At 51.5% G+C, this 27,033-nt stretch overlaps 1 protein-coding gene across 1 annotated transcript in view; it reads right to left on the bottom strand.

The window, feature by feature from the left end:
* The window catches only part of EcR (Ecdysone receptor), a 180,720-nt gene that overhangs the window by 76,240 nt on the left and 77,447 nt on the right, over positions 1 to 27,033 (bottom strand). The gene's annotated exons all lie outside the window — the stretch shown is intronic.

The raw sequence follows: 27,033 nt of genomic DNA, 5'->3' as shown, positions 1-27,033 counted from the left end.
AAGGTACTCGGCTGCTGACCCGCAGGTCGCGGGATCGAATCCCGGCTGCGGCGGCTGCATTTCCGATGGATGCGGAAATGTTGTTGGCCCGTGTGCGCGGATTTTGGCGTACGTTAAAAACCACAGGTGGTCGAAATTTCTGGAGCCCTCCACTACGGCGTCTCATAATCGTATGGTGGTTTTGGGGCGTTAAACCCACATATCAATCAATCAATTAATCTTAATTCTTAATCTAAAAGAGTGATAGACGGATGACTTATGCACTTGATATTCGACCTAACAAAATGTGCTTCGGCTATTTCACGCACGCGCTAATCAACATGTCTATATTTGATAGCCGTTTTCTGTAAGTGGGGCACACACATCCACATGATCTACAATGAGCTTCCAAACGAGACGTGATTGCAGCACCTGATAGCATCAGCTCGTGCTCTCGTATAGGCGCACGTTAATGCAACGCTCCGTTTGGCCTACGTATTCGCAGCCGCAAGACAGTGGAATGGCATAAACCACAGCACTAGCGCAAGGCGCATATCTGGGGACGTGATTGGTCACACATTTGTTCCCTTCCCCTGTCCCTTACTGTCTGTATCTAAACGGTGCCCTGTAAATTATTCTACGAGAGACAGCATAAATCGAAGGCAACGGAACGCTAAATGATGTGCAACAGAGTGATCGCCGTATTACAAAGTTCATTGATAATGCATAAGATATCTTCTCAGCCTAATGAAAATAATAATAATAACAGGGTTTAGGCGGCAAATAGCATTTAACTATCTGTCGGAATGAACGAGTTCAATTAAAGAAGTCTCCGCAACTTGTACAATATATATAAACTAGCATACAATGAAGTCAGAGAAATCAGAGGGAGTACTTTAGATTTACCTGTAGAGTCGGCTTTTTATTACATCACGCATTGACAGCCGTATTCATGGGACTCCAGAGGGGGGGAGGTCAGCAATGCCGAAATAATAAGACAGTCCGGCACATACACGACAGCGTACATTACGGTGATCGTCAGGTACGCCGTTGGCACGTAGACGGCAAATCGACGAATATATATAAAAAAAGCAAACTTGAAACGACGAAGACCGGTGACGTGGGCAGCGGAATGCCATTATAGCCAAGGAGGAGTCTCGCGTGCGTCGAGGGTGTGTGCGAGACAGGGCGCGACGCAATTTCGACGGGCAAGAACCGCTGATAAATGACCTTATGGTTGCTTACGTCCCTGATTGCACTGTTGTTTCCCTTTTTTTTTCCTTCGAAAAAGCCTTCCGTACTGGAGGACACTGGCGGCGCGGGTGATTTGCTATTTAGGAAACATATCACAGGCACGACAAGACCAGCAGGCGGCGAAGGCCGACTGGGGTAGAGTTCGCACGTTCTCCGTTCTCTTATTATCGCTATTATTTTTATATCCCGATAACGTGTACGAAACGCGCGGATGATGGATGCGGGCAGCCCGTTCACTCTGTCTCATCTTCCGGTTTTCGGAAGCAATTACTTTCGTGTTCCCAAATAAAAAAAATCGCAGCGTATCTACAGAGTGAATGATGAGTCGGCCAAAGCTTGGAAGCGCTTTATCGGTAAACTGTCAATCGTCAATGCATCCGTCCACCCGTCTTTCCGTCCGCCTGTCCGTCCGTCATCTCGCGTCTTTTCACCATACCGCCATCTCGCATCTTTTCACCATATATTCATCATATACACGTACCACCATCTAGCGGACATTCGAAGAGCCAAACAAGAAATGGCTACCTACAATACATACATCCAGGACGCACGATCGACCCACGGATTAAGGAGCTCCGCTCCTAAAAAATGGTCACAGTTTCGGCACAATGCCGAAGCAATGAATGCGATAGCAACCAATCGGACTGTTGTACGAAGCCAAGTTATGATATTTAGGAACTAACCAAACCGTAGATGTAGTGAACACGGTGTAATGTGCGCTGACCTGCAGTGTTTCTCGCACGCAAAGCAGTACGCGCGTTCTTCCTGTGTCAGGGTGCGAGCCCGCCTTGCCTCAGCGCAACTCCTTTGGAGCTCTTCCGCAGGTGTTCCTACGACACGGGGTGGCATCAACAAGGCCAAACTACAACCCACAACAGGACATTAGCTGTAGTTCCAGCTCTCGGTGGAACGAGCTGTCACATGTTTCGTACTGCTTAACTCTACAAGCAAGGCATACAAGCTTTGTTCACGGATGTTTCTAAGTTCATTGAAAGTAAGCCAATATATATATATATATATATATATATATATATATATATATATATATATATATATATATATATATATATATATATATATATATATAGAGAGAGAGAGAGAGAGAGAGAGAGAGAAAGGACACGGCCACCGTGTCCTTTCTTGCAACAAATAAAAAATAAAGGAAAAAAATATTGGGACTTTAATTTCCGCAATTGCACTCGCGCCCTTTGAGCGAAATTCCGCGACAGCCATATGCAAATCGTGGGCGCAGATAGCACGCCCACTAATCTGCCAGTTCCTCACCAGCAAGAACGAACGGGTCGCGGGCGCACGTACAGCGCAACCGCCCAGCTGGCGCTATAATAAGCCGATAAGAGGCGAAAAACGAGAGAGGACGTTCGAGAGATAAAGCCAACGCAGCACAGATGATAACTTTCGGGCCGGCGGCGCGTTGGTTATCAGGCCAACGCTCCCATTTGCAGAGCACGCGTTTTTATTTTCAAGGGGAACAAACCTGGAGTTCTGGCGGGAAAGCGGGCCAAAGGGCTCACACAAGAATGAAATATATATATATATATATATATATATATATATATATATATATATATATATATATATATATATATATATATATATATATATATATATATATGCCAGTCTATATCACGTGTATCCGGTCAATTTTCGACCATCGCCGATCACGCTGAAGAAAAAAAAACGTGCAAATATATGTGAATGTGAGATTATTGAGCCGTGATATTTCGCAAAAAGGTTCTCTGTTGCCAAGAGGGCACTGAGAAATTTGGGCCCCCAAGCAAATCGGTGTCACGCCAAATGATTTATATAATACTGCTGGTTTGAGCAAATGATACGAAATAATTTTTTTCGTCTATTTCAAGGCGCTGCTCTTTCATTACTATAATAGTTCAGTCATCTGTGTTTTAATTTTCTGTCGTTTTCACTTCGGTTAAAAATTGTAATATGCTGCACGTTTACCGTTTCATATAAAAACGGTAAACGTAAATATATTACTGGCGCAAAAAAAATTGTTTACATGCGTATATTATAAATGATTAAAATACTTCGGCAGCAAATGAATAAAAAATATTGCCCAAATATTGCGGCAAAGATTGGAAAAAGCATTTTGACCAATATATTGCAGCTTAATTTTCGCAATGTAGCAGTCAAAATAAAAATACGGATTTATATTGCAGCATAGTATAGTTTGTCAGTAAGATAGGCAGAAAGTTTCAAAAGAGTACGTTTTGTTTTAAGTCATAAAAAATAATAATCCAACTGAACAATCACAAGGTAGTAACGAAGCTTGCCTTAGCTTCACCTTCACTGCATAGCACGTCCGCGCGAGGTTTCAGCAGGGGCTTTTCGGCAGCGAATTATGCAACACACACAACTACTTGTCACTAGTTTCAGTAATACTGCAATATATAACGTCAAAATGGGGCAGTAGTGCTTTCTTTACGGAACACCACATCACAAATTGTGGCGGTCAGTGACGTCATGATGCTCAGCTTGTGATATTAAGCGGCGATTTTTTTTTGCGCCACTTTACGCATCTGATGAGGCATGCAAGGCTCTCGCCTTAGTTTACGGACACCAAGCCAACCTGCAAACCACTTAAAGGGGTACTGACACAAAATTTCGCAGCCGAGATAACCAGCGGGGTCGATTACCGTGAACTTTCGTATATCATTTGCAAAATATCAGCGGCGAATATAGCATGGAATGTATTTTAAATTAATTTTGAAGTTGGCGTGAACGCTTGACTCCATCGTGCCATTGACCCTCTCGATGGTGCAATGTACTCGAATGGGACCCTCTACTTCCTTCAAGTCACAAGGCACTGCAAACAATAGAGCGAGTTATGATGACGTCATAGCCATTTTTTTTTTTGCTGCGTTTGTTAGCGCAGTCTTGGCGGCTTGTCGCGAGTGCATGGCCGTGGCGCAGTTTCTTTTTTTTCCTTTTTTTTTTTTGACCCTGGAGTGCCGTTTCCTATTCGAAAGTAATTTTTTTATGCAGACCTCGCGGAAAGTGTGTCATAGTTCTGTGTGTTGACTCGGTCGAGAGTTGCACACGCTAGGTGACGACAGCTGCACCCAGTTTTTGGAGCTCTCTGAAGCCGAAACTGAAAACAGGTCGATAATGAGGTTCCTGTAATTAATTCTGTCACGTGCTCGAGCGAACGATCTGTCGTGTTATGACTAACACGCTCCCAACAGCACATTGAAGCATAAAATAGCGAGGCCAATGTTTTTTGTGTCAGCAACCCTTTGAAGACGTACAAAGGGCGGTAGCACCACCGGCCCCAGTGGCAATAGTGCTCGACTGCCGACCCTTAAATCGCGGGATCTAATCCCAGCTGCGGCGGACGCATTTTTGGTGATGGCGAAAATCCTCGAAGCCCGTGTATTTAGACTTAGGTGGACGTTAAGGAACCGCAGGTCGTTCAAACTTCCGAAGCCCTCCCCTACGTCACCTCTCATAATCATATCGCGGTTTTAAGACGTTCAACTCCATCAGTTAGCTAAAAGGGGAAACACACCAATATTGCCGATAAATAATTTTGTCTAAAAAGCTCAGTTAGTAGCCCGATTTTCGCGAAACTTTGCCGAAGTCTTCTCTACAATAACTGTGTCATTCGTTACACGTGCAGCGTTATATCGTGCGACATGCACGAGTAATTCGGCCACAGCCGTCGGGAGTACGCGGCACACGCTGCAATGCAAAAACATCCACATGTTCCCTGCAACAGAAATTTACAGAAAAAAAATTTACACTTTCCTTCATGCTACAGAATAGGAGGATTCACGTTATAAAGCAAAAGCGCGAGCAAAAAAAAAAAAAAAAAAGGTGATGGTACTTTCAGCCACGCAGAGCTCCCAGATCCGGCGGCGTGTCGTGGCATTGTTTGTCGGCGCGCCGTACTTGGGACATGTAAAGCAGACACTTATCTCGGCTGCCGATAACGGCACGCAGTCGCGATCGTCACTGGCCGAATGCCTACAACCCGCGTAGCATTGATAGCATTCCAGCACGCCCTAAACTACCATCTATACCCAACTCGGCCTATTATACGCAGGAGCATATATATACCACCGCGCACAGCGGCCATTAATTGTGTGCGGCTAATGGTAAACAAAGGCAGTGACGTCCTAGTATACCGTATTAATCCTCCTACAACCACCTCTGGTTAGCGCCATCTGCTGTTAGTTAAACGACGTCTAATGCCATCATTATTGGGTAAATTAGGGCTAATGTGTACTAAGCGATTCAAGTATTTGGCTAATGTGGCCTATTCACTGTTCTAAATGCAAGATTATCTAGATTCAATATCAGTCCTATTAGCTACTATATACACAGGAAACAAACGGCTAGGTTTTTCCTCTTCGTTTTTTTCTTTCTCTTTAACGCAGGCCTTCCCACCCTGCTGTCAGCTAGCAGCAAGAAGTGCAGTATCAAATTACTTTCGCAGCGACGCCTAACTGTCAATGATGTCTGTGTCGCACTGTGTCGACTCCGTGGATAACACGGCCTGCGATACGAAGCTGACAAGGTCACTTGCACTTCTCATCGCAGAGCACATTGTTGCGTCACTGTAACAGGGTGCAAGTATAGAACGCAACAGCCGGTGAGCAATACATTCGGGCGTCAGGAGAACGGTATTTTCCGATTACAGCCACCGCAGAGAGCCTGTGAAAGATAGCGGCCTCGAAAGTCTACGTGAAGTGCTGTCAGTCAGAACACAAGTGCCAAAAAACAGCCACAAGAAAACGTGTTGAACAAGACATTGTATAAAATCTAACATTGGTCTTGAATTAGTGATAGGATTGTTATGCGCGTATTTGTCTATACAAGCCGCCCTCGGGACGTGCAATACATACTGGTGAACGTTTCACAGTTCAATACTGTTCCCCTCCACCGGACGGGAGATCATCAGATGAACAGAGAAAACGCAAGGCAAGTGACATAGACATATTTACTATCTCCAACGCTCTTGCCCCCTTTCCTCCTCTGATTCAGCGCAAAATCCGCAGGTACTGCGGGGTCATGGCGACCGGCCTGGTTCGACACAAGGCCGGTCGCATATTTTCGACGAACGTCTTTTCGTCCTCGTCGGCCAACGAACGAAAGCGCGTTCGAGAGCAGGCAGGGCGGCGCACGCATGCCCCGCACTAATTGGCTCGCCTCCGAGACAACACCCGATATGTCTCCTTTCCCCCTTTCACCCACGTTCTCGAAGGCAGTGTGAACGACCACGCGGTGGCCGCTACTGCTACACTAGTGGGTGGCTCCGCGGAGCCCCGATTCGCCGCACCTCTCGCTTTGCTGCCAGCGGCCTAGGTCGGCCGTACAGCCACAACAATCCGGTGCACCGAGGGTGAAGTCCCACCGACGCAGCAAGCGGTGGGCCAACGGCGGCAAACATCGCGAGTGCAGTAGCCGCAGCGACCGACCTTCAACCCGGGTTGGAGCTCCGCTGCGCAGGGCCATCGATCGGAGCTCCGCTACAGAGAGAAAAAAAAAAAACAACGATATAAAGAACGAAAAAGGGAGGCAACACGCAGCGCTTGACCTTGGCCGCTGTGGAACCGGAGAGAGCGTGCTGTTGCGTTGCGCGCCGCCTGGAGATAAAAAGCATCACTGCGGCGGGCGTCAAGAAACGACGCCTGGAGTTTTCCTCTCGGCGCGCCCGCGTCGATGGGTGAGGGCGTGCACGCACCGTCAAGTACCTGACGCCTGGGTACATGGCAGTTTTCGTGCTCTCTTCCCCGAGCAACAACAACAACAAGGAACGAGTACGATCAATGTAAGCGTCAATCGTACGTTAAGGCTGTAACAACGTTTCGAACTCAAGTTACGCTCACGTTTCGCAATCTCGAAGCAACCACGTTGAAGCGAGAAAGCGATATAGCCGTCTGCTCTCGCAACGCACTTAGCACAAGATCGGATTCCGCCGCTACAGAGACGGGGGCCTGTCCAGTTCGGAAGGGTTAAAAGATGCCCGAGGCCGCGAGTGGGACGTTACTGTACACGGTCGTCGGCTCCGCGCTAAGAAAACATCCACCCCGTATCGCATACGAGAGAGCATGGCCTTTATATATATACGAATTACGAAACGTCGACAGACGGGTCCACATTTTTTTTTTTTCGTTACGAAACCGTTTACGCAAAAGCCATTGAAGTTTCAACGATTTCAGCGAGTATATATTGTGCGTCTCTCGCTGTTACAACGTCGCCGAGTGTGTTGATTACAGTCAAAATGCATGCAGCCCGCGAGTCGTCACTTATTGACATCAACACTTTCTCTGGGGTATAAGCTGACTGGTCGCAATTTTCCGAGAGTTTCGCTTTTCGCAGTCTCCAAGAGTAATAATGGACGCCTCTCAGTCCAATCGCGCACGAAACGCACATATTATAGTTTAAAGTTTGCAGCTGTTTAGTTAGCAAAGCTGGCTCAAAAGACGAAAGCAGTAAGAGTGTAATAACACAGAGAACAATTAATATCGCTTAGCGAACGAATTTAACATAGAGGTATCTTGCTGTGACGAAAGCCTCCCAAACGCTGGCTTCGTTCACACCACATATATTCAGCGAATGATTTAGCCCGTCCGTGAATACTACTCCTGCCACGGTGATCCGAGAATAAAAATAGCGTAGAAAAACACTTCTATAGTGCAGGAACTGTTACTGGGCAAGGGGTTCACGGGGTTCACTGAAGGAATCCAGCCTTCTTCGCAGTGGCCAGGGACGGCTAACCGCAACGAAATCGACCGACCTGCTATATAGCCGTAAAAGGACGACCATGCTCTCTTGGTACTCACGTCGTCCAAATAAATGAACACTTCCACGCAAAGACACGCTGCCTGCATGCGATGGGAAATACCCAATGAAAGCAACCGCTAAACACACAAAAAATATTAGGGGCGAAGCTCCTTATACCATGGGTTTGTCTATCCTAGCTCATCGTGGTTCGTGACAACGCTTTTAAATACTTTGGTTCGTGACCGCCTAGTTCGATGACTCACTCAGCAGGCGCAGACAGACAGACACACGGACGGGCGGAAGCAAGGACGTAGGACGCACGGACAGAGGGATGCACAGACAAAAGCACGGACGGACGCTTCGCCCCACTCATCATCATTGATTCCGTGGATACGCTGTGATTTCTTTTTTTCAACAGCATACGGGTTGCAGCCAAACTCAGGGACGCTGCAGGAGAATGGCTGTATAGTTAAAGCGATCATGCTGTCTCTCGAATGCGGGTTACCAGGTCATGCGCAGATCCATTTCCTACCGACTGCCGCACGCCCCTATACGCCGTTTAACGTCGCGGCGTCATGCGGTCAGCGTTAGTCTACCCGTACCTTCGTCAGGCTCCAAGGCCACCCGTCACACGCTATAGGTGTACTTTCCATATCGGGCTGCTCGTACAAAGCGCCGACCGGAAAGAGGTTGCCAGAAGAAAGGCGACACGCTAAACGAGAAAAAAAAAAAAAAACGTGATGACGCAACGCTAAGCAAGAACCAGAAATAAACAGAAGAAAAAACGTGGCTGAGGACAACTTTTGAATGGTCGGTCACTGGCGCTCGGGTTTTTGTTGCCAAATAACTCTCACTCGCAAACGGGAACGGTAAAAAAAGAAATCAACCCGCCTGACGCGCGATGCATGCCGCCGCGACCAGTCGGAGGCTAGGAGTGTCGCGGCGACAGCCAATGGGAATCCACCCCGGAGTACACGTCACAGGCGATTCGCTCTTCCAGGGCCGCCACTTCCGGCAGCGGAAGTGAACCGATCCCTTCGCCCGCCGCAGCGGCCGCGAGACCTTGAACACGACGTCTGGCACAATGGCCGTGGCCCCCAAAAAGACCTCCTCCCTGCCGTTTCTGTATAATGTCGCGCCGCTGATGCGCCGCTTGCATCGTGATGCAAAGCGCGGTGTCGTTTTGTGTTTCCATCTCCGCCCCCTTCCTCACTTTCTTTTCCTCTCTTCCGTCGTGACGTTCAAGTGTTAGCCGGTCAGCAAGCTTTCCGCTTCTTGCCCAACAACTGTTCTCTTTCTCACCACCCCGCCATTCACCTCTTTGCCTCTTCCCTCAGCCTTGGGCGCAGATGGGCTGTCCGCGCGGCCTTTCGCTATTATTAATCATACTTCCGTTTTTATTTAATTGCGATCCTCTTCTAGCTCGAGGCGAAACGTCGGGTGAAAACCATCCGGGCCGGTGCGTTTTTTTTTTTTTTTTTATCAGCCGCGCGAGCCGAGCGCTCCCGACTTCTACCGGGAGTGCCACAGTCAGCTTCGGACGTTAGTTCTGGCACTGGAGTTTCGACATTCCAGAATGGTCCGCGACAGGCTGTGGTTCGACTCTCCGCCAAGGACACAGAATCAGCCAGGAAAGCCACGTTAAAGATCAACCAAGTTCGCTTGCTATGTTTTAACACGGCTAGTGTACCCTTTTTTTATTCCATCTTGAGCAAATGTACACTGGCGCATCAACTGCAGCGAAATCATGCCGTGGCCACGGAAACATTTCTCTGAGTACCTGACGCAACAGGCCCAGCGTAACCACACTGTCCTCGGCCGGGGCTGGCTCAGCCGTTAACCGAGAAGGGGCGAAGGTTGATCGGGTGTTCGACCTTGGAAGAGATTCCAACGCTCGTTTCCTCAGCAGTTTAAACTGGCTTAGGCAAGTCCGCAAGCCACCACTTCCAGCAACCTCAATTACAGCGTCCGCTAACCCCCATCGCTCCGAGTCATGCTAATTCCCTGGGCACGCTTCGCAGTAACGATCATGAGCTTAGCCGTGGCAATCCTACGATGCTGAACTCGGACATCTACAACCATCCCTTATTAGCGATGGTTGTAGGCCAAAACGTTTAGCTCTACACCTCCCAGTAATGGTCACGACGCACATAACCAAGGGCGAGCTTCCCATTTGGCGTTTAAACCCTCTATTAACATTCAGCGCAAAGCACCCACCGTAATGGCTTGAATCACAAACAATTGAATCAGCAGTTCACGCACAGTTAGAGAGAAACCGTGCACCACTTATCTCAAAACGGTCGGGCATCTCAGCGTCCGTAAAGCAGCGACTTCAAACGACGAGACGAGGCCGTTATCGTGCCGCCTGCCTTACCAGGAACAAAACGCGAAAGCAGCCGCAGGGGCAAAACAATGCTGCCGGCGTTGTTAATGCGAATTGCGGCAGTCACGGCACTTTCCGCTCAGTCAATTTGGCGGTCACCGCGGGCGGCTTCGCACAAGCTACACAAAGCAGCGAGCGTGGCTTGGCTGACGAATCCGGTCGTTAGATAAAGGAAGTAAAATGAGCAAGTTAAGAATGACGATAGCGACACAAAAGAGTGGCGTTGAATGGGCGCGTAACCATAACGTGCATGCTGACGTCACGACCGGTTCTGCGGGGAACAATTCTGCGCAGGTTCGCCAGAATGCGCCACGCGTTTGTACTATTTGCCACGCGCCGAATGCCCGACTCCACCAGAGGGGGAAAAAAAAATATTACGGGACCACTGTGCGTTCGCCTAAAACCACCCGATACGTGGGGTTTAACGTCCCCAAACCATCATACGATTATGAGACACGCCGCAGTGGAGGACTCCGGAGATTTTGGTCACCTGGGGTTCTTTAACGTGCACCCAAATCTGAGCACACGGGCCTACATCATTTTCGCCTCCATCGGAAATGCAGCCGGGATTCTATCCCGCGACCTGCGGGTCAACAGCCGAGTACCTTAGCCACTAGACCACAGCGGCGAGGACTCAAGACTAACTGAAGGCAAAAGCAATGGTCTTTTTTTTTTCATCCTCAGTGGATCGTATTGATTCCCGTTCACCAGTGAAGGGGAGATATAAAACTTATTACGTAAGAATTGTTAGGATTTTACTTCCCAAAACCTCGATATGATTGTGAGCCGCCGTAGTGGAGGGCTCCAATTTACGCCCCCTCGCGATTTCTTCAACGTACGCCTAAATCTAAGGAAACGGGCCTCTACCATTTTTCCTCCGTCGCAGCGGGATCGCCGCAGCCGGGATCCGGTCCCGCGACCTTCGTTCGGGTCGCTATCCGAGTACCATAACCAATAAATCACCACGGCTGGTGTTATCCCGTAAGTTAACAGCCAAAAAGCAGGAGTGCGACTGTTGACCCACGCGTACTGCGAGCACACATGTAAATAAGGCGCGGCCGCAGAATAAATGCATCGCAATTCAGCTCCACATTCGTTTTTCAAAACCAGTTTGTTAACGCACCGTAGTCAAGGACTTGCACAGCTGCATTTCGGGACACGAGGCGCCGTTTCAGCGGTGGATGTCATAGTCGTTTTTGCTGCGCATCAATGCCGGTTTATGCCTCGAGCGTCAAAACTGCATGGCCGTCGATCTATAAGTGGAACAGCTAAGCGCCATAAAATTTACGATAACGTTCCAAAGAGCGACCGCTGCTTGTGATCTGCAACACGATATGCGACGATGTGCCTCGCCTTTAACGTTCACTTTTTTTTTTCCCTTCTTCCTGTCGGCTCTTTCGATAATGCCACGTCGTATCCGGGATTCGCTGCTGATCGTGCCGTTTCTGGGCGACGTTAAAGCAGCTGTAAAATTCGCGCGGATCCCGCATTATCGCTGGGGTGCGGCGGGCAAAAGAAACAAAGAAATGGTGAACAGGTGCGCCGCCATAGCAACTATACTCCTTCCCCCGCACGCGCGCTAAAGGTAGGGTTTCCTCCGCTACAGCTCGAGTGAGCGTTTCTCCATTAGCAACAGCCCACTCCCACATGCATCAGCGTACGCTATAAGCGCTATACATATCAGTGCAGCGCGCGCGATGCCGCAGAGTGAGGGAGTGTGCAACTCTAAGAGTAATAAGAAGCTGCTCTCTCCCCTCCCTCCCACTCGAACCCCGTGTTGCTACAGTATCATTAGTGAGTACCGTTAGACAATATCGTTAGTCAGGTATATTTTAAAGATAAAGGTGCTTCAGATTCAGCGGTGTAAAGGTGCCCCTTTCGGCTCTGTCCCGTTGGCAATTCATCCGCGCTGCTGAGACAAAATCTGCACGGCTGCGGGTGTGCAACACGTGCGTGAGTTGCTAAACTGTTAGTCAGCACCAACTGTATACGAAGCCACAATTTTTTTTAAAACATCGTTCCATACCCACTTCTGTCGTATTACCCAGGCGAGAATGCGATCATACTAACCGTACGAAAATGCACTGTCTCCTTTGGGGCAAAGGACAGAATTAGGAATTGTGTTGTACGTTACGCGAAACTGTGTAAAGCAGATTCCACACTGTACTCTGTCCCCACTAGACCGATTGATTGATTGATCGATTGATTAATATGTGGGGTTTAACGTCCCAAAACCACCATATAATTATGAGAGACGCCGTAGCGGAGGGCTCCGGAAATTTCGACCACCTGGTGTTCTTTAACGTGCACCCAAATCTGAGTACACGGGCCTACAACAGCTCCGCCTCCATCGGAAATGCAGCCGCCGCAGCCGGGATTCGATCCCGCTACCTGCGGGTCAGCAGCCGAGTACCTTAGCCACTAGACCACCGCGGCGGGGCCCCCACTAGACCGAACCGGACCATATGCTTCAGCAGCTACGACCAATACAGGAGCCGCACCGCTGGCCGAAACTCTGGGGAAAATAAAGAATCACAGCAACGTTTATAGTTAACGTCGCTCATCGCCGAACACAGCGCAAGCACGCGCACAAGAATGCAACGAACGCTCAAGCGAGCACGCAGCCTTCGCGTTGAGAGCTCGGGCGCTATACCGAGCGTGTGCACGCTATACTGCTGTATACGGCACCATGTCGGCGCTGTTGCTCTCCAGACGTAGCGCCGTTCGGGAGTGTGTGTTTTGAAAGCGCTTCGGTGCGGCAACGGCCGGACCCTGGCTACTACACCGCGGGGTCTTAACCATTCGCGCGCGTGGTGAAAGATGCGCGAAAACTGTTTCGGGTGAGCGCACGCGCGAGAGAGAAAGAAACGAGCTTTCCGCGCCGTGGCCCGAAAGGAAGTGCTCTTCGTGCTGACTACATTACGCTGCGCAGCTATTAGCAGTCCCTCCGCTATCAAAGAATAATAATAAACGAATTCGACGTGCCACGCAATTTTAAATATCCAGTCTTGTTTCCTGCGTTTTGAGCTTCCTTCTCTGACATACTCTAGTCGAAGGCATCTCAACGTTTATTATTAGGGAGTTTTAGAATAGCGCACCGCGAGCCCTTGCGGTGCGGTCGCTGCCACTGCGCATGCGTAGTAACGCGAGTCGGCGTTCGCGGACCGCACGCGAAGAATCCGAAATTGCGTGCGGTCATGGCAGCCCGCAAGCGCTGGTTTCGAGGCTACGGTGTCGCTGCGATCGTGCGTTGCGGTTCGCAGCAGGGCAAACGCTATTCTAAATCTCTTATGGCGCCCGCTGCGTCCGCAACGCCCGCAGCGCTTGCAAACGGTATTCTAAGGCTCCCTATTATCTTTATTCCCCCTAAAGACCATATGCACTGCATAGTACAGGAATAAACCAACGTGTGCTGCTCAGGCAACAGCCACGCGTTTCAACCTCATTTTCAGCTCAATGTCTGGCGGCTGCGCGCTCATTATTTTCGTCGCATCAGCTTTCCCGGTGTATAGTTCGATTGCGAGCGTTGTTAAAATAACAGCTACAGTATACGTCCTAAAGCGAACGCGACATTCTACCAACGCATGCCGGGCCTTTCGCACTCTCCGCCTTTATGCAGAGAAACAGGTGCCGCCACAAAGTGAGCGATGCATCACTCTCACTACTTACTCACTATACGGGCACCGATACATACGCGGCTAGAACGGGGTTTCGCAACACCCGCCAGGTATGCGCCCACGCGTCTATCTACTAGACGGCGCGACGTTCGGCAGGTGGGCGTCGTCGTCGGTGTACGGGCGATACAGCCTTCCGTTCCTCCGGGAGAGCGATGTTTGCCAACGAAGAAGCACGCATTAGCATGGACGCTCGCTCTCGTGACACTCCGGGGCGTCCTTCCGACATTGGGGCAACAGCGATCGTCCTCATCTTTTTTTTCTTTATTCATAGCAAGTACATTCTCCCCATACACACACGCGCTCGGCCACGACGAGCACGTAAACGGAACTTCTCGGCGCGCGTATACGTGAGTGCGGGCGCCTCCGCACGACTATCTGCGGCCCCTCCCTCCCTGGTTCGTGACGCGCGGTCACGCGTTCTTATGTGTGGCCGCCCACTAACTGCAGGGCCGTGATCGTTGCGCTTGCAGGGATCCAGTCGGAAAGACTGCTAAAAGGAGAGGTTAGGACAGAAACAAAAAGAAACCGTCTTTGACAGTGACGAGGACGTTGGTCTCAACTTCGATGAAAACTCAATTTGCCGGCCATCAGGGAGGGTATATGAGTATATCGGTTCGTTTGTTCATTGACTGTTCAATGGCCGACATGCTGATAGACAGACTTCGGAAACAGAGTAGCTGCAGGAAAAAGGTTACCGTGATCGCTGCATACAGACATTCGATTTTGGAGCGCATGATTCCCTGACCACAGATTTCCGTCACTTAGAAAATTGCTTACTGAATGGAATACGTGCTCTGGATGTGGAAAGAAGACAGATAAAAGCTGATACAAAGCTTTCAAGCTGTTACCAGGCCACAGATTCGTTCCTACAGCACTCGTTCTTGGATCTCTGCACTTTCGAGTTCTTCCAAGAGAATGGGGGAGAGAACACACGCGGTAACAGGAGGAGGGTGTTCAGGCTGCGAACGTGACCGTGCTACAGTCTTCTCGCCGCCAGACGAGAGCGGCGGCGTTCTGCGCGTCGGTGTGCCTGGGAAAAAGGCTGCGAAGGCCCCCGATAAGCGGAGCAGGCCCAGCTGCAGCAGGCCCACAGGATGCACGCCCCAAGAAAAGAAACCCGCGGCTCTCTTCCGACGACGCTGGCCGAGTTTTCCTGCTGGCTCTTTGTGTCCCGGACCCCCTGCTCCGGCTCGGCGCGCCACACACTCCTTTTGTGCATTATTTGGCCCTTCTTATTCGGCCCAGACGAGCGATGCAAGAAGAGGCCTCCTTCTGGGGACCTTTTCACGTCGTTTCGCCCTTGCCCTTGAAGGAGGGGGGCCACGCACCGACGGAACCCGACTGCACACACACCGTCTGTTCTCGCAGCAGAAGACCCCCGAGAAGAAGGGACTCGCCCCTGCGGCTTTGTTGATTGGCGCTCCGGAAGCCGCACCCGCGCATATTTGCCGCCGCCGTTTCGGGGAGAAGGCGGGTGGACCCTTTCACGGGGCTTCCGGTACCAGTCGCTGGGTCACCAGTGCACTCGGAGCGGACAACGAAAATCTCCCCCACCCCCGGACGACCCGCGTCTCGGAGCTCAAGACGAGGCCCCCAGTCGCAGAAAAGAACCGGGGCAGCTGAGCCGCCGCTCAGCCCGCTTGGAACGTCGGAAGAATGGAACGAAACACGGCTCAGATCATTGCCGATTCCCCCCTCCATCTCTGAACACACACACGCGCAACCCGAACTGAGTTTCTTCCCTTGCAGGGCAAGAACCATGGCGACCGAAGACCTCTCACCCTCACAGACTGCGGCCCATGTCCAGGCACCGCAGGAAGCCCCGCTTTCGATTTTGCTTCTACACTCGCACGCACCCCCGCTTTTTTGTTTTTTTTGTTTTTGAGAATGGTCGGTGGCTCCGCGTGTGGAAGTAACTTTGATCAGCTGCCACACGGTGGTGGACGTTGTGAGCAGTTCCGTTCCCGTGAGAGCTCACCGTGGTCTTTCCGTATACGCGCGAAGAAAGCGGCGAGAGTGAAAACGCGAGTGAATGGAAGTGACGTTACGGCGAGAATCCGAGGCAGCGGGAATGCGGGAGGACTTTTTCACTGGCACGAGGGATTACGTAGGGCCCTTTTAAGCAAACGTACGTAAGAGGGAGCCAAAGCTGCTAGGGAATCTGACGACACACGTGACACTGTTCGTCAGTCGCACTGAGTGAAAAAGACTGCATCTCTTCCACTCCTGCAGTTCTTCTGAACGCTGCGATGCCGGAATCGCTAAGCAAGAATAAAAATTGGGCGGGTTGATCATCGTGGATACTGTGCGACAGACAAATACGCAAGGCAAAGAAACGGACACAGCACTGCGTTGTTAAGCTTAATTCATTAAAGCCCATTAACCCATTCAAGTAGCGGTATACTTGTGGGCAGTACCAGCGCACACACCTCACGGGACGAAAAAAAGAGGCACGAACAAGCGCTGCGAAAGAGGCACAAACAAGCTTCGTCCCGTGAGTGTGTGCGCTGGTACTGCCCATAATGTCTCACCAACTAGCCCAACTATCAGTCCTGCTTGGTGTACTTGTAGCGATGATTAAAGCGCTTCTATCGACGCAGTTCATGGTCATTTAAAATGCCCACTGACACGCGGGCACGCTGAAAACTGACAGAAGACCTAAAATGTGTAACTAAAACCGAAGAAAAATGTAGGTTTTGTATACGGGAAGGCGTTAAACATGCACATATGTGGGTGGGGGAGTACACCACACGACATCTGTCTGGACATCGGTTTAAAAGTATAATCTCTAAGATGCATCAGTAGGCCAGTCGCTGAAGAGAGAGAGGGGGAACATCCAGCTTCTTATCCTTACAAGTTCTCCCTTTTCCCTACACATCGCGCACGCGTCTACATCCCGGCAGCCTTCCCACTAGTTTGCTTCCTTTCACTCCCGCTTTGCCGGGAGGAAGCGGCAGCTGCTGTAGGGAAGATTGAGTCGAAAGCGACCACTGCGCGCGTGAATCAGCTCGGGGAACAACAACAACGCTCCATTATACCGCGCTCGCCCTACTTGCATTCAGGCCCGGCGGGCTGGAAGAAAAAAAAAGGAATCGGGCATATGCGAGGGTCGGGAGACACGCGATTGAAAATGCTAAGAGCGCAAAAAAAAAAGGAAACCCACGAACGGCAGCTCGTCGCGGTTCTCCTCTTATACAGGTGCCTCCGGTGCCCCGATTTGCAACGGGGCCGGTCCTGAACGCGACAAAAAAGAAGTGTCGCAGTTCAAAAAGGAGGGGGACGCGCCGCGGTGGACGGAGAAAGGTCGGAAGCTCGCAAGGAACTGGAGCGCCGTTCACCACCGGGCGCTGTTAAAGGGCTGCGGGCTCCTGCCGTGCCAGCCTCGAGCGGTGTTTGTGTATACAGAGAATAGCTCGCCGACTAACGGGCCTCCCGGTTACGCTTTTCATCTCTCTAGCTCCACCACCCCTCAAACTGCACCCTTTCTGCATTATGTGCGCCGTTTGCCGGCCCTCAAAGGAATTGGAAGACCCGCGAGGTACACGCGGGATCATCGTTCGGGCGTCCTTTAACCTTTCTCGCGCGAAAATCTGTATTAAAAGGGTTCACCGGATGTCAAGTTTTCGTTTATTTGTCTTTATTCTTCTTGTTTACCGTACGCACACGGCGTGTTTTTTTCGTCGTTGAGAAGAATACTCTGCAAAACTGCTGGCGATGTCTTTATGTTCTCGGTTCCGGTGAGCGCAGCCTGTGAACTTGCCCGTTTAGAGAACAGTGTTGTTCTCCATCTGCGGTACTTTCACGTGTGCGCTCTCTGCCCTAGTTGCAGCGGCATGAGCAGAAAGCGAGGTGCATGCTAGTAACAACGCGAACATGCGAAAAGCATTCACAACGAGGCTACTCGGATGAGGCTATCGATACCCAGAGCGTCCCCAGGGGAAGCTGTTACAGACCGATACATGCGAATCGCTACGGACACGTACTGTTCCAGTAGCGAAGTCGTCACATAAAGAGACGAAAGTACCACCACTCGAGTTCATCGTTGGTGTTTGTAGGCGAAAAAAAATTAATAAAGTTCCGACTTATCGGTTCCCTTTACCCGAAAGGCTGACGTCCTCGAGAGATGATGCGCCCCACACAGGAGGCCCATCGGTTGGAGCTCTACATCACGAAATCACCTGCACCGCCTCAGCCACTCGGAAGACGTCACGCACGCCTCCAGCTAAGCTCACTCACGGACCTCATTTCTTCGCAGTTGTTTATTGGGGGGTGATGTGGTAGTGGTTCGGTGAAGAAAGGAAAAAAAGACGCTTATTTCTGCAGCCCTTAAGGGATCACGGCGCAGCGTCTGGGGAGTGATTTCGTTCTCGTGAACAAACCTAAACTCGAAAGACACGCCCTCCCCCTTTTTTCCTGCTGGCTGGTACTACCGTGGGAAGGTGAACGCGTGGCTGGCGTTGCGTGCGCAACACTAACAAAATCGCGGGCGTGCCAGGCCAAGCGCGGCAAAGGAGGGAGGGCAAAGCTGCTGGCTACAAAACGCACATACGCTCTTTTTCCTATCAGTCCAAGAATAACACCTCCGGGCTAGGCAGGCGCTCAGGCTGTGCTCGCAACCTGCTGCAGTAGAGCCAGTCAGTGCGAGGCACATCTCAAGATGAAAACAAAACCAGGGAGGGGTGCACCGTATACTTGGGAGGGCTGTTAGGGGGCAAAGCAGAGCCCCCGACGCGTTCGCAGCTGCACCCGGTGGCCAGTGAGTCGAGCTATGCAGTTGCAAGCACGCACGAGAGTCGGCGCTTCGCTCTGCAGATGGTGTGTGCACACACAACACACGCACGCACGCCTGCCTACCAAGGGAATGCCATTCGCGCGCGTGAGCCCCGCTGACCGCACGTGCGAGCACGGACCCGCAGGAGTCACGGTCGTGCAGGCCAGTGGAGCACGCTTGACTACAGTTGCTGCGGTTACTACAATTACGCGTGCTCTGGCTCGAGCCGGGCGATTGTATTCTTCCCGCTCAGCAAAGGATGGTTTCGAATAAGGTCTGGACTGAGTTCTGCCGCGAGCTGCCATGGACCCACCTTCGGCATAGCCAGGATTTTTTCTCGGAGGGCGGGGTGGTGGTGGCACCTCCTCGATTTCGGGACGGCGGCACGTGCTCGGCGTGCCATCCCCTGGTCACATCACTGTTTTGACTGCCTCGTACGACCTGCGCGTTTTGTTCCCGAAGAGCTTTGTTGGGACACCCGATGGGATATTTATACTTTGTTTAGGCGCGTGTACTTTCTTTTTCTCAATACATGCGTATACGGCCTGCTGGTTCCGCCGTCTGATCTGTTTCTCTCCCTTCCCCAATGTCACTAACAGCAGCAGCGCCGACCAAAGCAGTGATCGAGTGGTTACACGGAATGTCTGGGTTTCGACTTTCACTGCCGCCAAGCAACCACCAACCAGCTTCTTAATCGGGAGAGAGGTGGCCAGGTCTTGCGCTCGGTGTGGGTGTGCGCTTCCCGAGCAAGTGGCCTCCTCACCTTTCCTCCCCCTTCTTTCACTCCCTTTCCCTAAACGCATGCCGCACGTGAAAGTGCAAGCCATCATCAAAACACGACCTTGCTGCCGGAAACGTAGTGCATACATGCATGGCTCGCGGAGGAGGTGGTGGTGAAAAACATTTATTTACAAAAGAGAGGTGTAGGACCTCTGTAGAGGCCCCTACAGACTAGGTGGAGTCTCTATTCCGGGACCCCATTGGTTAAAGCCGCCGTCTTGGCTCTCTGGACCAAGGCCTGCTGGGCCTGAAGGTCTGAGCAGCCGAGCAGGGCCGCCTCCCAGTCCTCTCGCCTAGGGTTTGGGTTAGGAGTAATGGCTGCGTTAGCTTGGCAGGCCCACACCATGTGGTAGGTGTCTGCCACCTCCCCACAGTGCTGGCACTGTCCTGTGACCGTAGGGTCGAAATGTTTGACTATGGCAGGACATAGCAATGTATTCGTCTGGAGGCGAAGCAAAATGCGCTCCTCTGCTTTCTTCAACCCCCGTGCGGGGGGAGGGTAGCGGCGATGACTTTCCCGATAATAATAAAGAATTTCCTTATATCGGAGGAGAGGGTAACCCTCCTCATCGGTCTCCATCGGCATTGACGAAGGTAGCCCGGAAATGAGCGCTCGGGCAGCCGCATCTGCAGCCTCATTTCCCCGCAATCCCTGATGGCCCGGTGTCCATATAATGCGTTTCGGATGAGGGTCCGTGTCTCTTATGCAGTTGCGCAGTATTGTCTCGGCTAACGGTGATATGTACCCGGCTGTATAATTACGACACGCTCGGCGCGAATCCGTGATAATATACCGGGAATTACTGTGAGAGGCCGCAAGGGCAATGGCGACCTCCTCAGCCTGTGTTACAGAATACGCCCTAAAGGTTAGCCCATCCACCTGTGTGCCCTCGTGAATAGCAGCCGCCGTGTACCACCCCTTGGAGGTGGGGCCAGCAACGTCCACGTAGTACACACCTGGCTTCTGTCCAAATTGTCGTTCCAGCGCCCGAGCGCGTGCGTCACGTCGCGCTGTGTGTTCATCTCTGTCCATTTTAGTGGGTAGAGGTCGGACCAGAAGGGCTGTGCGCCACAGTTCTGGCACTTTGACCCGTTCCTGTTGTTCGAAATCATGTCTTATGTGCAGACGTGCAAGCAGGCGTTGGCCAGAGTTGGTTTGGGCTAGCCGTGTGTACTGGTTTAAAAGATGGGCTTCCTTCAGCTCTTGGTATGAATTAATCACACCCAATGCCTTGAGACGGCTGTTGGATGTAGAGATCGGAAGATCAAGAGCCCGCTTTATTGTCTTTTTAATGATTGCCTCGATTCGTTCTTCCTCATGTTTGCGGAGGGAGAGGTAAGGGACGGAGTACATGACCCTGCTGGTGACAAAAGCGTGCGCTAGCCGCAACGCATCTGTGCACCGAAGTCCCCCCCTCTTGTTGGAGACCCTGCGGATCATGCGACCCACCTGGTCTCCTATCTTCCTTAATTTCGTCAATGTTGTGTCAATCCGGAGCTGCTGGTGAATGTATAGGCCCAGGACCCTGATCTCCTCCGCTCGTCTGATTGGGCCCGCAGGAAGAGTGATGGAGATATCTGTGTTGTCTTTAGGCATGCCTCTAATGTGAAGGAATTCGGATTTGTTGGGTGCGCATTCGAGTCCGCAACGCGCCGCGTAGGTGTGTACAATTTCGGCAGCCTGTTGCAGACTGGTCTCAATGGCACCTAAGTTCCCTTGAGTTGCCCATACCGTAATGTCATCGGCATAGAGGGCATGATGAATGCCCTCTATGGCCGCCAGCTGACGTGGCAGGTGCATCATTGCGACGTTAAATAGAATGGGGGAGAGAACAGCCCCTTGCGGTGTCCCTCTGGTACCCATTTGATACGGCCCGAATTCGGAGTCTTCAATGCGGAGCAGGGCGGCTCTGTCCGATAAAAAGTCCTTGACGTAATTAAATGTGTTCTGACCACAGTTAGTGAGGCTTAGGTGTTCGAGTATGACGCTGTGTTTAACATTGTCAAAGGCCCCCTTCAGATCTAAGGCGAGGATGACCCTGTCGTTATGTTTCATCGCCACCGGTTGGATGACCTCTCGGTGTAGTTGCAGGAGTACATCCTGTGCCGATTTGTGAGGACGGAATCCGAACATGGTAGGGGCGAAAGCCCCTTTCTGTTCAAGATATTCCGAAAGTCTGTCCCGCACCATCGTCTCCATCAACTTGCCAACGCAAGACGTTAGAGAGATAGGGCGAAGGTTGTCTATGTTTACTGGCTTCCCCGGTTTGGGAATGAATGTGACCAGTGATGTCTTCCACTCTGAAGGGACCGATATCCGACCACTCCAGATGGCGTTGATGTATTCCAAGAGGTGTGCCAGCGCAGGATCGGCCAAATTTGCCAGCGTCTTGACCGTGATTTTATCCTTACCAGGGGCTGTTCCTCTACGCATTTTAGCCATTGCCGCCTTCATATCATGTAGAAGAAAAGGGGCATCTAGGGTCTCGTTTTCTTTTCCCGAATATATATACTCCGAACCTCTCGGATCGTGCACCTGGCAGAGATACCTGTCGCGAAGAGTTTCCGCGAGTTGCGTTGAAGTACCCTGAAATCCGTGAAGGGCTCTTCGCAGGTGTCGTTGTGTTTCTCCTCGCGTTTGCGTGGGGTCAATGAGGCTGCGAAACAGCCCCCATGTGCTTTTGCTTGACATCTGATGAGCGATATCATTACATTTGTCTGTCCAGTTTGCATCTGCTAAGTGCGTAGCGTATTCAGCTGCCTGTGTAGTTAGCTCCTGAATACGTTTTCGAAGGGGTCTATTATGCTTCTGACGTTTCCAGCGTCGCGTGAGGCTCCGACGGGCCTCCCACAAATGCAGAAGGTGGTTGTCAACGGCTGGGTGTTCATCCGATGTTCGCACTACGGTTTCGTATTTCTTCTGAGTAAGCATGATGTGTGCAGCCCAGTCTGCGTAATTGCCGGAACGGAGGATAGGCGGTATAGTTTCCGTGCGCATTTTGTCCCAGTTAACTAGTCGCGCTTGTGTGTCCTTCCGTTTGAAAGGATGTGTGGAGAGTGTGACGTTTAGGAGGCAGTGGTCACTGCCCAGGGTCTCCTCTAGGTTAGTCCATGTAACGTGTCGTGTGTTCTTAACCAAAGTGAGGTCAGGACAGGTGTCCCTGGTCACCGAGTTGCCAAGGCGCGTGGGGGTGGCCGGGTCGGTGAGAAGGGTGAGGCTTAAGGTGGAGATAAGCTCCGCAAGCCGCCTTCCCCTGGCCTCCTCGCGTGTGTACCCCCAGAGTCGGCAAGGGGCATTGAAGTCCCCAAGAATTATCAGAGGTGCTCTGTCGGCACATTTCAGTGCACGGCAGAAGATCTCTGCATAGGTGACGTGGAGTGTTTTAGGCGGAGTGTAAATGTTCAGTATATAAACCGCGTGATTTATCCTACGGAGAGGCAGTATCTGCACCATTGTGTAGGAATGCTCCGATTTAAGCTCGAGATCAATCTCCTGCGCAGTGTAAGATTTATGCACCAGAACACAGGTGGATGGGTCCCTTTGAAACGTGTTATAGCCTGAAAGTTTAGCCTGCAAACCTGGCTCTTGAAGGGCCAGCACTGCGGGCATCACGTCCAAATTTTGAATATAGAGGTGTAAATGAGACCTTTTGCGCCGGTCTCGGAAACCTCTGCAATTCCACTGTATTATCGAGAGCGATTCTCCTTTTATCCGTGCTCTGGAAGGAGTACCTGCCATATTTATTGTATTTGTTGAGGTGGGCTAGTGAGCGGTTCAGCGACGAGAGCTGCACCGCCACTTTGCGCATTCTCTATGGAGTCGGTAGATTCCTGCTGTTTTTCGCCCTCCGCTGCACGGAGGATTTTACTGGGGCGCCCTACCTCACGGATAGGCCCTGCACGCCGTGCAGATCTCGGGTTACTGCTGAGCCATGTCTGAATGGATTGCGTTACTTGCTGCGTTACGGTGGCTATAATGAGCTGCGTCTGCATCTGGATAGCCGTCTGCACAGCTTGACTAATCATATTCGGGAGCTGGGCCATCTGTTCAGGGAAATGTACTAGCTGTTCTTCGATATTAGAGACCCGGGACTCCAGATTTTCAATCAAGGCCGAGTGAGACGTTACTGTATTGCCCGAGCACACAGAGGCCGAGTCACACTCGTCATCCATGTGCGGTAGAGGTTTCTCCGCCCTAGCTTTTTCAAGTGCCTGAATTTTGGATGCAAGCTGCGCATTTTGCTTCTTTAAGGACTCCAACTGATTACTCATCTCGAGCGTGAGAGGGTTTGAGGAAGGAGATGACTGTGAGGCGGCCACTGCCCAGCCACTCACCTGTTGGTTTGGAGCACTGCTGAGTGGAGGGAAAACCCCGGCCGGGAGTGTCGGGGCCTGTTTCCCTATTCCTGGCTTGACTTCTTGAGACACGTGCTTGTTTCCGGCTTTCTGTTGCGGTGGTTGCCGCTGTTGCTGGCCTTGCTTCCCCTTCTTCGAAGGTCGGGGCGACCGCTTGTGCCGTGTTGTGGCGGGTCCTGCCTTGTTCGTTGCCTCCGGACGTTGCAGCTTACGGAACTTTCCAGTGCAGTCCGCGGACCCTGTGAGGTGGGCCCCATCGCAGATTATGCAGGAAGGCTGACACTCGTGTTCTCTTAGGCCGTCTGTAGTGGCCCCAACTTGTTTGCCGCAGTATCCGCAGCGCCCGTCTTCGGGGTGAGGGCAGTTGTCCACCCGGTGGCCAACCGTACCACATCTGTAGCACGCCGGGATTGTTTTCTTATAGGTGTGTACTGGGACACATTCATAGTTGTACTGAATGTAACGGGGAAGTCTTCGGCCCACGAAAGTCACCACCGCTATATTTGAGGAGCCAAGTTTTCGGATGAAAGCGATGTCGCCCTCCCTCCAGCGAAGTTTCGGCTTGAGTGAAGCAGAGGTTTCGTCCTCGCGGACACGGATAACCCCTTTGCAACAGTCGCCATTGAGTTTGAGATGGCCACGGAAGGGATATGTCTGTTCCCCAACCTTGAGGTCGAATTCCTTGATAAGCTTGTCCACCACGGATGGGGTCTGAGTGCCACAGACAATGACGTTCTGTTCCCAGACGGGCCAGACGCTGAGGTCGTCGGCTGCCAGGTCACCAACGTAGCGAGCTACTGCAGAACCCACTTCTCCGTGCTTGAAAACCATCTTCAAATCGAGGGTTCCTCGAGGTTTCAGGACCACGATGAGGTCTTCCGAGCGTAAGCGTGGCGTCTGTTTCGGGCGCCACTGCTGTGCTGTCTTCTTACTTCCTTTTGGCGAAGCAGCGCGAGCACCGCCGGGAGTCACTGAGCGGGGAATCCCCGCCTGGGTCAGCGACGCTGTGCTGGCGTCTCCCTTGGTTGTCGGATTTGCCTGTGTCCTGCGTTGCCGTAGACGCATCAGGGCTTGCAAACACTCATCTTCGGTGGGTGGAACATCTTCATCTTCATCTCGTTTTGTGGCGTCGATTTCAGTCCATTGCATGGTTACCGGGTCATACCCGGTGATCTTAGTTGCCGCCATACCCGGGAATCCGAGACGCCAGCTGCGTCGAGCCTAGCCCTTGAAAGGGCCAGCTCAACCGCGGCGTTGCAGGACGCGGTCGGCGTGAAAGTCTCGAAAATTGGCCCACCTGTGGAGAATCGGTGTCCACAGACTCCTTGTGGTGTTAGGCGTCCAATGGCATCAGTTTCGTTGAGGTTCAGCTTAGAAACCGACGGTTCCAGCCGAAAAACGACGGAGCCGATGCGCTGCACGTCCGATCACTTCGCGCGCTTGCAGCGCCCCCCCTCGCGGAGGAGAGGCCACCACGAATCTGTCGCGAGGATGCGACGTTGCCCTTTTCGCGACAGTGCCCGAGTGCGAAGACATATTGGAGTGTCACAAGGAGCCGTGGGACGCCGTTTCCTGAAACAAACACGCGCCAAGAGCCGCCGATGACACGACAAAACGCATCGACCTACAAGTTGTCGCCCATCCGTTGTCGACACCACCACCACCTCGTGAATAACAAACAAGGCGACAAAACTTCGGTAGAGCCGGCATTCCTAAATCAGCTCGCGCCGGTCGCCTCCTGCTCTAAGCAGCAACCTCAGAACGGCAGCAGAGAAGATAAAAACGAGAGGAAGAACAGAAAGAAACCGTTTCTAAGTTTGTCCCGCGCGTCGCCGCCGTTCGTCTGCGAAACGCCGGTGCCGTAACTCACGCTCGCGGGCGAGAAACGCCGAGAGAGACGAAGTGAGGCAACGAAACAGAAACAAAAGCAAACTAGGTGGGAGAAGAAAAAAAAAAAAAAAAGATGGCCGTAAATCAATCGCTCGCTGCCGGCAACAAGACGGCCATGGGGAGGTAGGTGGTTGGATGAGCGCTTCGGTCGCAGGAAGGCGTACGTTCCCGAGATGGAAAAAAAAACAAAACAAAATAAAAAAGCTTTCCTAGGCTACGAGGTACTTTGCAGCGGCGTAACACGATCTCCGATGACCAGAAAGCTTCGTAAGCACTCATAACGCATTTTAAAGCACGGGTGCGGACCCCCTCCTCCTCGTCAACATCCTACACACATATTTAATCACGAAAAAGCCAAACTCGCAAGTTAGCGAGACCACACGTCAGCTCAACGCAAACTACATTCTATATATATATTGCTATGCTTCTAAAATAGGGGCCCTAAAAGCTTACTTCATTCAGCACATTAAGGTGGTCAGACACCATGACCTGCATTGTGTTTGTGCAACAAGTTTTCTTCGCTAGAAACTAATATAGCGTTTATCGAGTGCAAGCAAGGCTGCACAAGACTCTGCTGGACACAGTTTAACTATGTTCCTGCGGTCAATCCACATATTGCACCACACACGCTAAGTCGTCCACGTGGCGGCCTCATCGCACAGCATGTTTTTCAAAAGCCACAAATCCTTGCTGTTATTGACGCAAGTACATTTTCGGAACGAACAACCTCGACCACGGCCCCGGTTGCAACCTAATGTTGAAACGTCAGATCCACCCAAAGAGCCGCGGCGCACCTGCAGACCCCCTGTGAAAGACAGCCGCCTCACCTGGTTTCCGCTCGATCCGCAAGCACCTGTTCTCTGAAAATTGAAACACGGCGCGTATTACGAGTTGAAAGTTCGTAGTTGATGCGTTTCAAACATCAGGTGCGACGCTATGGAAGAAGATCTATGCAAGGATAATAAGGGCTGCAGCGCGAGCACGAAGGTGCTAGAAGAAAAGTGAGACGAAACGCGAAGCTCGTGTTGTCCTCTTTGCCTTCCTTGCCTCGCCTTTCGTTTCACGTTTCTTCTAGCACCTTCGTGCTCGCGCTGCAGCCCTTACTATCATGAATTCCAACCAACTAGCCCAAATAGCCGTTCTTAGTCTATGCAAGGAGTTCGGCCAGTAAAACGTAC

Source organism: Rhipicephalus microplus, chromosome 1 (assembly GCF_043290135.1).
Source record: "Rhipicephalus microplus isolate Deutch F79 chromosome 1, USDA_Rmic, whole genome shotgun sequence".
Lineage (NCBI taxonomy): Eukaryota > Metazoa > Arthropoda > Arachnida > Ixodida > Ixodidae > Rhipicephalus > Rhipicephalus microplus.
The sequence above is the reverse complement of the archived record's forward strand: the minus strand, read 5'-3'. Positions and strand labels throughout refer to the sequence as shown.